The following is a 14107-nucleotide window of genomic DNA, read 5'->3' on the forward strand; positions in this document are numbered from 1 at the left end:
TAACTTTTATTTAACACAAATGTCATGGTCTATTTCACCAACTAATTTTTACCATCCATCCAAATTGATAACCATCCAAATTGAAGGCTTCTGCCCAGCCCCAAGCTCTAGCCCTATGCTAACTTCAGCCCCGATTGGTCTATAATTGCGACCTGTAGAGCTGCAAAATAAAGATATTTATCAACCCCTAAATATTTTTTTGTGAGAAAACCAAAATTGCGACCTGTGGCAGGATTACAAATTAACATGAACAGACGAAGAGACATACACAGCTAGATCGACTCAGCTCGGCGAGATAGGAAGATCCATACACATTTTCCTATGTGGGAAATAAATATTTTGAGGTGTTACATCATTTTATTACAAAATAATAATTATTACAGAAAATTACTTTTGTCCCCGAATTCGAAGTTTTACCCGTTGTCATGCTTAAGCGTATTTTTTTGGGAGACACAATTAAAATTTTGTAACTTGAATTACATAGAGCTGATTGAAATTGTGTTTATATGATTAACTCGAATTGTTAATAATACCTGAACTATCCATAGAAAAATTGGAATGAAAGGTTATTTTTTCAAATTATGAAAATTTTTCTTTTTTCCCAGATCAGCGCTATTTACACAATTGAAAAATATTGTGTAAGAAATATACTAATATTTTTCTGATCTCTGCGATTTTAAGTTGTTATATTTCTGCATTGAAATGTCCTTTTTTGTAACTGATTTTAAATGTTGTAACTTTTCAACTATTAATTTAATAAGTGGTATTTTAGCGTTTTACATGACGTAAGAGATACTTAAGCATAACAACGATGCCATGACAAGACTCTCATTTCAAGTTCAACAAAACTCTCTGCCGAGTATATATTTCCCATCTTATATATGTTCTGTACAAACATTTTAATTTTAATCTTCTTGTTCATTTCTTGATAACCACAAAATGCTTTTCTGGAAGTTTCAACAGATTTTTTGATATTTTTTTTACAATTCTTTTCATTCGTTTACACAAAAAAATTGGGTCGTAATTTTCTCCAATATTTTTCTTTAAACAGAACTTACACTTTCTGTTGAGTATCTGGGCACGATTTATCTCACTTTATTTGATTTAAATATTTTGCTTTCCACAGAAATAATCTTTAGAACACTTTATTTTGGTACTGTCCTGATTCATCGGCAAATGAATGACAAATAACTTTAAATTGCAAATGTGCTAAAACTTTATATAGCAGGAGCATGGGGCTCAATTGGAGACTTAACATCGATACTTTCTTACATACACACAAACGTACATAGCTCTCTATAAAATACTCCTGTGTAAGTGAAGTTATTTTTCGACTGATTGTAAGCATGCGCAGTTCACCAACGAAGAAAGCAATGTTGCCACAAGAGTGCTAGCGAAATGCCACAGAGAATGATCAAACCATAAATGTGAGTGTGTGTGTGAATGTATTGGTTGGAGCTTTCGAAGTGAAGTCCCCATTAAAGAATAAGGCATGGACAGTTGGTTGTGGTGCCCAAATGGGGCTGGACTCTTTTAGCATCCTCTCATCATCATCATTAACTTCATTGTCTTGCTAAAATAGACATTTCATTGACGATAAGAGATCTTCGCTATGACTTGCCCCCTTTTTAAGAGTGTATGTGTGTGTGTGTCTGGCTATGCGCAGAGTACTTGAAACGGAAACAGTAGCATAAATGCTTGTCACGACAATAGCACCCAATAAAACAAACATCTTTAGGAACATCCCTTCGAGGCATTTTTATGAAGTGAATCTTCTTCTTCTCCATTCGATTCTTTGTATGTCAATCAGTCAGCCAGCCAGCTAAAATGTTCTCTCCATGGATGAAATAAAGTCATTCTGTGGATAGACATGTTGTAAGAGAGAATCATCCATGTCTTAGGATGACAGACATCCACAACGATAATGGCTCAAATTATATTAGTTGATGTGTTAATTTTTAAACAATATAGTTATGGCCTGAAAATCCGGATTTTTTTTGTTTGTAATTAAGTGGCGTTTCTTTTTGTTGTGGCCAGAAGTGAGCTGCAGTGTAAGTTGCTGACTTCAATAGTTTACAAGTGGCTAGTTTGGGAGCATCGGATTCTAAAACAGGGCGTGCCGAACGCCTTATACCCTTCATAATAAGAAAATGCAAAATGGCATTTGAACATATTTTGCAATTTTTTTCGGTTTGTTACTTGACTATTTATTGGGAGATATGAACATTTTTTTACCCTCAGCCCTGTGGTTACAGAGGGTATACTTCATTTGATACGGACAAAACGTGCTTCATCGATGTAACGGGTTTAGACCCTAGGCCTCTTTGGACCAAATCCAATTCAGGACATTTGGATTCGATCCAGTGTTGTTCGATCGAGTTTGGAGATGGGTAATATCGTTCTGCTCCTGCTGGTACCTCCCCTGCTTCATAGAAAGAGAAAGGATCATCCGATTTTGTTCAATCTTTGCAATTCCTAATATTCTCATCAGGCATAGTTTAGATGCGGAAATGAACAATATCGACCCACTCCATCAAGTATTTATCCCACAAATTTTTAAAAATTGTAACTCTTATAAAATGGGAAAAGGGAGTCCGATTGTCTTCCAATTTCGCACACCTCAATATTTCTGCCAACGCAAGATCTGTTATGCAGAACGAATGGAATGGATCAATACTTCTGGATAACTATGAAGCTCATAAAGATCGAAATAAACATCAGATCCCTTTTATACACGTCACATTCCAATATTTCTATTAAGACAATGTCTGGTGTGCAGATGGAATATATTAGACCACTCCTTCTTGTACCTCCCCAACAAATCTTTCATTTTGAGGTTTACCGAGGAGGATAATAGTAAAAATAGTAAACAATGGACCCACATCCATTTTTTCTGTCCAAAAGCATTTCAACATCTCCATATGTAAACCCAGGAAGCCAACAGTGACCTCAATATCAAATTTTAGAATCTCAGCAATATCCCTTCACCCAATACCAAATTGAGTAACTTTTAGTACGCATATCCAACACAAATCCACGTCTCTCTATCCTAGACACAAACAGTGATACAAAATTAGTACTGTTTAGTACTTTACACATTTCCAAAACAACCTCCATCTTAACCACACACACCAACAATGACGTCGATATCAAATGTTAGCTCTATTCCTTAACCCAATACGAAATATTGTACCAATCAGTACATATCGTATACTTATAGTACACATTTCCGAAACCATCTCGATATATCACCCTCAGATACCAGCAGTGATCTTAATATTAAATTTCAGGATTTTAGCTCTGTAATTTCCCCCATTGCCAAACTTAGAACACATTTCCAAAACCACCACCATATTTTTACCACAGACACCAACAGTGACATCTATATCAAATTTCCGGATTTCCAAACTTACTACCATTTAGTACAATTATAGTACGCATTTTCAAGAACACAGCCATATTTTTACCACAGACTCAAATTTCCTGACTTTAGCTCTATTCCCTCACAAAATACGAATTTAGTACTTTCCGTACAATTATGGTACCAATTTCCATATTTTTAATCCAGATACCAACAGAGACCTCAATTATAAATTTGAGCATTCCAGGCCTATTCCTTCTCTAAATACCAAATTTAGTACCTCAATGCCAAATTTAGTTTAGTACTTTTTGTACAAATAAAAGGATGCTTTTTTAAACCACCGTCAAATCTCAAGAACAGATACCATTAGTACTCTTAGTATAAAATTTCAGAATTTTATATCTAACCCTGCATCCAATACCAAATATAGTACCATTCAGTAGTTCTCGTACAATTATAGTACACATTCCTGAAATGTCCAGGCTACACGTGAACAGCTAACCCAATATCCACAATTATTATAACAATTTCAGATTTCAAGCACTAACAATTTCTGAGGATTCCAGACCTATCGGTACCCACAAATTCAAATATTACCAAATTTAGTAATATTCATTACACATAAATACACTCCCATAGAAATCTTAATTCAAGACTCCAACAGTAATCTTATTTCCAAATTTGAGGATTCAAACTCAATCGGTTCTCCCAAAACTTCAATTGCACAAAATTTGGTACCATTTAGTACACATAAGTAAGAATTTCCAAAACTACCTACAAATCTCAGTCTTATAATGCAATAGTAACCTTATTTCCAAAGTTCAGCATTCCAGCTCTATTGGTTCACCCAAATCGAAATTGTACCAAATTTAGTACCTTTCGTGCACATAAGTACACATTTCGAAAACTACCTCCAATCCAATCAGTAATGTTCATTTCAAATTTCAGGATTCAAGCTCCATCTGATCCTTTATACACTTCCAAAACTACCGCCATACATCGACCCTACTCTTTAACATTGATTACCATTCTTAATTTCAAGTTTTTAGCTCTAACCGTTCACATGATACAAAATGGTACCAAATATAGTACATTTCAGTACTTTTCGTACATTTATAGTATGTCAGTGACTAAATTTTAAGAGTTCTAGCTAAATACAAAGGTACCATATTTAGAACCTTTTAAACTCTATCGTACCGTTCTTGTACGGTTTTCCAAAAAACTAGCCTTATTTGACTCCTTTGGACAAAGAGTGATTCACATCCAAAATTTCAAGATTCTGGTTTCAACCGTTTCGTCTGGTCAGTCAATTACTTTACTATTCTCAAATATCTCAAAAAGTTGCAAGCAATACGTCACCCCGAATACACCAACCACTCATGCAATCCAATTCTTTTAAGAATTTCCCCCATCTGTGAACCATACCATCATTCATTGGCCATATCTATGGACAGCGAATTGTTTGTAAACAAACTATTAAAGCCAAAGGGCTTTAACCATTTGGCAAGTTGTTAACAAATTTCTTTTAAAGTGGCCAGCCTCAACAGACAGACAGACACATGGTTCATTTGGTGGCTATGGGAAAAATTTGCATTCTCACTTATGTACTGATTTAAGTGTGGCTGTGTGAGTCTTGGCAATCTTTTCTCCTCATCTCAAGAATATGAAGAGCTACTGTATGTAACTTCATTGTGGAATTCCTTTGAGCCCATCCATAGTAGAACGGTGGCTATACCAAGTTTTGTTTATTTTTAGATCGCTAACTGTAGAGTAAGTTAGTGGGGTCCAAGAATCACATATCACGTGGACAAGGACATTCACGGCAAGGCTAATTAGATAAGAATGCTTGTAAACAAACATAAAACGCGTGCGCATGCCCATTAGGTTACGGTGGCAGAACAGTGCAGCTGACTGAGAGCTGTGGCGTGCTTGTGGTAGAACAGTGACTTGCATGAAAATGGAATGTAAAGTATGAGCATTCCTTTATATTATGGGGTTTTGTAACGAAAACGAATCACCGTGACAATGCAATGGCTTCTGCAAAGGAGGACATTTCGAAGCAAGCTACTCGTAGCTAGTAAATGCCAGTATTTAGTTATGTGGGCATAGTATTTGTTTGGGTACGTGCTAATTTAATTGATGATTGCAAGTGGTGACTTTCTTTGCCCAGATGGGAGTAAAAAGTAGTTTTAATGTTTTAACAATACGTTTGGCATAGGTCGAAATGTTTTTATGCTCCATTCGAATCTGTGAAGGGCGTATCATAAGATTGTTGTAGTCTAAGTCGATCTAGCTATGTAGGTTCGTTCGTCCGTAGGTCTGTTGATGTTTAATTGTAATCACTTTACAGGTAGCAACTGTATTCCGATCGTCACGATATTTTCATGAGGTCAAGCCTATGGTCATAACTGAAGTCCATATTTTTAGAAGCTGATCGAAAAAAATACATATATATATATATATATATATATATATATATATATATATATATATATATATATATATATATATATTTACCGCCTCAAAATATTCGCCGAATTCGCGAAATAGCAAACAATCCCACGGCTCCATAATAGAAATCGAACGTATACACCCGTCGGCAAAACCAATTGATACTTTTTAAATTGTTTTTATTAAACCTGATCTTCTTTTTGGTCCGACAACTCATTGTATTTTATAAGTCTTGAACTCAAAATGTCCGTCTTTGTTGTAGGACGCACATACTGTCTGCCGATATAACTCATTACATGGTAATGAGGAAACTAGGTTCCATCATTTGATAAGGAATATCCCATTATTCTTAAACTAATGATGATGCAGAAGACAGTTCACATTACCTTGTATTTGGTCATTCGTACATACAGGTTAAGATAAAAAACTGCAACAAAATAAAACGCCATAATTTTTATATTTTTTTAATTTTATTGAATGAAAGCAAAAAATGTCGGAAATAGCATCAAATTTTAGAAAAAGTTTAAATTTCGAATTGGTCACCTTTGGCACGAATTATGGCCTACAAACAGCCAATGAAACCGTTACACGCCGCCCGAATGTTGCTCTGCGGTATTTTGGCCCATTCCCGGCGAAGCGTTTGCTTGAGGTGATCGACACTTTGTTACTTTTTTACCAACCTTGCTTTCCAAAATACTCCAGACACAATAGTCCAACGGATTGGTATCAGGAGATTTTAGTGACCATTGTGCGCTGGAAATGAAGCAAGGAACCTCATTTTGTAACCATTCTTGGGTGGCGCGTGCTGAGTGCGATGGGGAATGTCCAAGGTCTGAGGCCTAAATTTTTGAGTGCTCAAGGATAAATACACCCTCCAGAATATTTTTGCGATAATATTCGGCATTTATTCTGATGCCAAGGTCGATTAATACGAGAGCGACCACCGGTTGTTTTGGCGGCCCATACCATAGCCATGACCGGCACTTGAGTTCTGGTGGCCAACCGAAGGTGCACATTTTCAGTTGACCTCTTTGGCAAGTAAACACGATCATTTTGTTTGTTTAAAAACTGCTGGACAACGAATGGTTTCTCATCGGAGAAAACCAAATTCGGCAGTTTACCACTTTCGGCCAAGCGAAGCAACACTTTAGCTTTTTGGAATCTATTTTATTTTTGTTGCGGTGTAAGTTCTTGCACTTTTTGGAATTTCAATGGCTTTACCCCGAGCTCTATTTTCAATATTTGCCGACTGGAATATTCCGATATGTTGAGATCACGAGGCACTTTTCGGCCACTGCAACGCGGGTTTCGATCAAGTCGTTTCTTTACTTTTTGAACCATTTCTGCTGATGTTGTTGTTTTCTTCCGTCCACTTCCTTGACGTCGGGTGGTACGAGACACAAAAGATTTATTCACATTTAAACTCTGGAGTGCTCTAACGATAGCCACTTGTGGTTTTCCATCCAAATATAAAGAAACCTCATTATCACGCTCGAATTCCATAACGAATAACTTTTTTTCTGTAAAATTCTCACCAAAATGCGTTTGTACGCTTGTAAAAAATATAATAAGCTGTCACTGGAATAATTTTAATAGTTGTCGGACGAGTGGCTTAGAAATGACAGCAGTCTGAAGTTGGTTGCAGTTTTTTCAGTTGGTTGTATAGCTTCCGAAATATTGCTGTGAAATTAATGTTCGTTTTCTTTCCAAAACTTCCACATATAGTACTTTATAGATATTTATAAAAAAAGTCCTAAAATATTGTATAGCATATTTCTTAAAACCACAAATGCTACCACATTTTAAGCGCCTGTAAATGCTGGCGTTAAATTAAACCCAATCGCAAATCGTGTATCTCAACAAGTTCACACAAGTTTTTTTTTTTCTACTCTTGTACCGGCAACTAATTGCCAAATTTGAGCAATGCTGTATAAGTTCGTATGTATGTTTGCAGTAGCATTGTAATGTCATTAGTAATTTGTAAAACAAGATCATTTGATGGTGAGCCTTCTGCTAGGGTCCAGTTGTTTCTTCCTGCCTGGCATTTCTTTACGAAATATCTTCACGAGCGCAAAACAATTAAAGTCAAACGTGTTGTTGTTCTTGTCGTTCTAGGTTGTAAGGAAGGCATTAACTTGGTGTTTCCCGGTTGGATTACCTTAAGACAGATGCTAGTGGCTGCCTAGCAATTAATGAGGATGATGTATTTTAGTGTTGGCAACAAGTGATGGACATGCGTGCCGCCACGTTTTACGGCTTGAACCCAGCCCCATATTTGTTTTGTTTTCCTTTCGGTGATGATGGCGATAAAATCTGTTGAGATGTGTAATTTTTATATCAAAGATTGAAATTAAGATGAACCAATGTGGTGGCTATGATAATCTTATTTTCTAAGGTTGGTTGCCTTTGGGGTAATTTTTGATTCCTGAGTACCCTACATCCTAAGTGTTGAGTAATGTATAACCAGAAAATTAAATAGTAAAAATAAGAAGAATTCTTAAAGTTACCAAAATGACAACAAAGGCGGAAAATAAAAGAAAATTAAAGCAACAACCAGAATCTCCGTCGAAAATTTACAGGAATATCTTTCCTTTTTGATTAAAGCACTGACAGAATTTTTAAAAACTATTGGAGTATAAATATCAGCGGAATGTAATTATAGTGCTTTCGCAACAACAACAGGGGAATAGCCGTAACTATCTCCAAATCTTGGAAAATACATCCAAAGACACCGGCATCCTGAAAAAGATAACGAATCAGAAAAAGCCTCTGAAGCATAATACAGGGTTGCCCATATTCGACGGACCTTTGGGCTCATTCCAATCGACGAGGCTTGTCCGCAGGCAACATTCTTTGCGTCAATTGAATTTTGTACGGGAACAAATGCAAATCAATGCGAATAACCCGTTGTAAAGTGGACCGAGCCATGCCCAACTGCTGAGAACGGCCGATCGCCTTGGTCGACTTTTATATGGCCTCTTCGGATTAGAAAGAGCCTTACCAGTCGAAAATATTTCGTATATACGCTTAATGGTGTTCTAAGAAGGCACACTTCTCACATTTTTTAATGTTTTAAAAGCACGTTGAGTTTTCACAATTGACTTCTTCTGTTGAATGTAAATTTCAACTATTTCAGAGCGGTCGCGTGGCGTGTATTGGTTCATGGTAAAAATCTGCTTGGACTGACGCTTCAAAATCGGTATGTCATTAAGCGATGTGATATCTCTGTCAAAAGTTATGGTGTTGCCAGATGGGTCCGTCGAATATGGGCAACCCTGTATTCATGAATATTCGTAATTGATGTATATTTATACCCTACACCACAAGGTGGTCAGGGTATTATGTCTTTGTGCATTTGTTTGTAACAGGCAAAAGGAAACGAGATAGACCCATAGTTCCTTTTGATGATCTGCATAGAATCACTTTCTGAGTTGATTTATGCATGTCAGTCCGTCTGTCCGTCCGTCCATGTATTCTTGTGAACAAAATGCAGGTCGCATTTATTATCCGATTGAGATGAAATTTTGCAAACAACATTTGTTTGGCCCAAGGACGAACCCTATTGAAATTGGAGATAATCGGTAAAAATTTAGATGCAGCTCCCATATATATCTTCGTCCGATTTGCCTTTTATTGTGCACCAAAAGTGTAATATCAGCCCGAATAGTATGGAATTTGGCACATACAACCAAATTAGGCCTGAAAATAAGTATGCCAAATTTGATCGAAATCGGTTCAGATATAGCTATAGCTCCCATATATATTGTTCATCCGATTTGTTATTTTTGTCTTCCGCAGCCGTAATATGCACTCTGTAACAACAATATTTGGGGAAATATATTAAATGCAGCTCAGAAATACCTTTGCTAAATTTTATCGAGATCGGTCCAGATTTGGATATAGCTCCCATATATAACTTCGTCCGATTTGTCATTTATTGTGCACCAAACGTCTAATATTTGTCCAAATGGGATGGAATTTGGCACATACTACCGAATTAAGTCTAGAAGGTAGTATGCCAAATTTGGTGAAGATCGGTTCAGATATAGTTATAGCTCCCATATATACTGTTCATCCGATTTATTGTATTTGTTACCCACAGCCGTAATATGCACTCCGTAACAACGATATTCAGGGAAATATATCAAATACAGCTCAGAAATATCTTTGCCAAATTTTATCGAGATCGGTTCAGATTTGGATATAGTTCCCATATATATTTTTATCCGATTTCAAATTAATTTCGCACCAAATGGGCAATACAAGTCCGAATTTGAAAGATACAAATGCTTCGGCATATTTAGTCCTTTGAATTTTAAATTATAATTATAATCATAGCGTGTATGATTGAATTCTCCCATAAAAACTTTTAATTATTAAGTGTAGCTCAACTAAATTAGCAAAGTGGTGTAGGGTATCATAAAATCGGCCCCGTCCGACTTTAGAACTTTCTTTACTGGTTTTCATTTTGGATTAAAAAGTTGGAATTAACTTAAAATTTGGTGCGTGAGTGTGCAAGAAGTTGGCGAAATAAATTGCAAACTGAATTCTGAAGGCAAGGAATTCGGCGTCAAGCTCTTTAAAAAGCTGGTAGGGTAAGGTAAGTAAAGGGTGAGATTTGGGACATGTACTGGAATAGGTGTCATGTTGAGAGAAGTTCTCAGATGGTAGGATTTTTCCTAGCTGAAAAGCCGCTAGGAGTTCAGATAGTGGCGCAAAATACTATCATACCGACAACGTCGCTTTAGCCATGTTCGATTTAGCCATGTTCGTCCGTCCGTCTGTGGAATTCACTCTAGTTTTCGAACGAAATGAAGTAGGTTGATAAAATGTTGATGAAATGCATTTAAGGTCCGTAAAATTTTTGGTATTTAAAATGATCCATGTGCAATGTTCACCTTCATTTTGGAATAGCCTCCATACATCTGAAGCACTTTTTTAGTCATATTTTTAAACAGAATTTGCTGTAAATTGCAGTTTGTGTTCCCTATATGTAGGAAACATTATTGCAAAGTGCTGTCCATATAGATATAAGCTAAGGTATAACCCCCATCTGACGGTATTCCCGATATTCGGCATTTTGATAATTTGTGTCACCCTTTTCAACGGTATTATCTTAAATTGGTATTAAGTACCAATACTACTTCATGTGACGGAAATTTGCCTGTGACGATCCATTTCTTCGCATAGCTCCCATATGGGGTTACTTTGGTATTTGAATGATATGATTGAATGAAAATTGTATCTATTTTTTTTCAACAGAATTATCTCAAATATGGGTTTTGAAGTTCGTAATAGGCACCGCCCTCGCTGGCAGATCATTGGTTACAGAGATCAACGTGATAATCGGAATTTTTAAAATTTTAGCGAAATTTATCATAAGATTTTTTTGTAACATTTTGCAAGTTCTTTTAAATGTCATGACAGTACTAAAATTTACTAAAAATTTAATTCTTTATATCAGACAAACGGAATGAGCTAGAATTTTTAACTTGGAATGAGAGTTAGTGATGAAGTGTAAAGTAGATGGACCAAACGGTTTTTGGAAATTCGAACTTAAATGTTACGAAAAGTTATAAAATGACACTAAACTTCTAAATTGGCACCATTTGGTACTACGTGAACGGATAGAGCTAAAAATTGTGAAATTTGTTATGAGAATCAAGATTAGAGAGTAAGTTTGATGTATGACGGAAATGTGAACTAAGTGTGCGAACTGTACTAAATGGCACTAATTTGGAACAGTTTGGTTTAGGGTGAATGGATGAAGCTGGGATTTTCACATTTTGTAGAGGGGTCTCTATTGGCGGTTGGTTTGTGATAAAGAGGTGGTTTTGAAAATGGGCACTGAGTATGAAATGAGCACAAAAAGTACTAAATGGAACTATATTTGGTGCAAATTTGGTATTATGTGAACAGATAGTGCTTCAAATCTGATATTTGGTATTAGGGTCGCTGTTCATGTGTAGCCTGGACATGTGGAGGTGGTTTCGGATATATGCACTATAATTGTACGAAAAGTACTGAATGGTACTATATTTGGAATTGGATGAAGGGATTGGGCTGATATCCTCAAATGTGATGTAAATGTCGCTGTCTGTGTCTGTGATTAAGATATGGAGGTGCTTTGGGAATGTGTACTATAATTGTTCGAAAATCACTATGTGGTACTAAATTGGAATGCCGAAATTTGATATTGAAGTCTCTGTCGGTATCTGATATTGAGATTTGAAGGTGATTTTGAAATGTGTACTATTATTGTTCGAAAATTACTAAATAGTACTATATTTGGCATTGGGTGAATGATTGTCCTAGATCAATGCGAACAAATTCAAACTAGCTACAAACTTCTTTTTGAACTTAACCCACCTTCAGAATTTTTATAAATCCTTTCACCTTCGTTAAAGAATGAAATGTTAATAATGCAATGCACCAACATACACACCCGTGAATCTATACCAAAAAAGAATATCGCATGTCCAGTGCCAGCCAATGGTTCGATGATGGAATATGGCATTTTTTATGGACACATCAACATCTAACAGTTATTGCTGTTACACACATCCGCCAAACGACAGATGCAAGAAGGTCGATCGCTACTGCTTGCCTTCGCTCTTTTTTAAGACATTAATTATGGCTTACAACCGTTATTGTGGTCATAAAATAATCATAATTTTTAATTTGCTTTTCTTTTGTTTTCGCTTTCCATTTCTTTTGGGATTCTCATTCCGGGTGGAGGTAGGTTATAGCTGTGGTTCTTTGGATACTATTATTTGAGTAAATGTGAAGGCGATTAAATTAGCAACGCCAGGTTTGTAGCCAGCAATTGATTCTTAAACACGAAAGGATATTCTGTGATTTCCGCTCATAAAGTTGCAGAATTACACTAAATGGAAAATTTTGGGTAATTTAGAAAAAGTGCATAGATTCTGAATCAATGTTTGAAAATGAAAAGATAAATTCGAGAAATCTACTATTAATGAATTTCATAATCAATGCACCTTTGTGTTAAGTGCTATTTTGAAAATCCACTCTTTACGGTACGATATATCATTATTTTCCATGTTCACTTGTTATCCAAGAGTATCAATTTCGAAATATTCTATTTCTAGGTATCAGAATTCCATTTAAGGTAATAGCTAGTAATTTAAAACTTGACATTTACTGAATAACCTTCAACATGTTGCTGCAACATAAAATGTTATGAAAATGTTGCATAAACAAAGTTGTTGGCAAACTAACACCTCTTTGGCAACAAGACGAGGTGGCCGAGTGGTTAAGGCGTTGGACTGCTAATCCAATGTGCTCTGCACGCGTGGGTTCGAATCCCATCCTCGTCGGTTAGATTTTTATACCCTCCACCTTGAAAAGAAGGGTTTATGAACTTTGTCATTCTGTTTTGTAACATCCCTAAATATTCGTTGTAGATCTCATAAAGTATATATATTCATGATCAGCATAAAATTCTATGTCGATTTAACGATGTCCGCCTGTCTGTTGAAATTACGATACAGCCCACATATTTTGACGTAGTGCTTCAAAATTTGGCACAATAATTTGTATTATGTCTCGGATGGTTGGAATCAAAATACCACGTTTTGCTATAACCGCCATATAACGTTACCTCCAGATATTCGTCACATTTGCCACATTTTTCCACGGATTTTTAGGTATAGGTCCACGTTTTCGTATAGCCCCCACATAATCGTACCCTTCGGATAGTCTGTATTTTAATGATTTTCGCGGCATTTTTCCACGGATTTGTCTAAAAATTGGTATTTGTAGTTCATAATGGGTTCTAGCTCCGGTGGACATTGCATATTTAGCTCCACGTTTTCCTATAGCGCACATATAACTATACCCACCGATATTCGGTATTTTGATAATTCTAGTTACATTTACCTACGAAATTGTTTAAAATTTTGTATTTTAGAAGATTTGATAGATTACAATCCTTGTGATACAAAATTGTCCCGTTTTGGTATGGCCCCCATTAATGGCCTAACCCACTTTATGTTTTTTTGAAAAGTTAACCAGCAATATCCATACGGCCTTACTGGTATTTGTAGTTTAAAGTGGAACACATTTGATTTCAGATACTTTTATATAAAAATGTTTTTTTTACCCAATTTTGGAGGGTATTTAATGTTCGGCCGAACGTAATGTTATTTACTTGTTTTATTTACTTTGTTTTATATACATGTTTGTATATAAAATATAGGTTTGTATTTTTAATTTTTTTTCTTTTTTGTATTTACGATCAATATAAGCTTTTTCCAAAACTTCGGATCCTTT

General features: G+C 35.9%; 1 protein-coding gene and 1 non-coding gene across 2 annotated transcripts in view; both read left to right on the forward strand.

Moving 5' to 3' along the window:
* LOC101892867 (uncharacterized) overlaps positions 1-14107 on the forward strand; it is a 201581-nt gene that overhangs the window by 96349 nt on the left and 91125 nt on the right. The window lies entirely within an intron of this gene.
* Positions 13071-13152, forward strand: TRNAS-GCU (transfer RNA serine (anticodon GCU)). The gene has a single exon. It is a non-coding gene; the product is annotated as a tRNA-Ser (tRNA).

Source organism: Musca domestica, unplaced genomic scaffold (assembly GCF_030504385.1).
Source record: "Musca domestica strain aabys unplaced genomic scaffold, Musca_domestica.polishedcontigs.V.1.1 42, whole genome shotgun sequence".
Taxonomy (NCBI): domain Eukaryota; kingdom Metazoa; phylum Arthropoda; class Insecta; order Diptera; family Muscidae; genus Musca; species Musca domestica.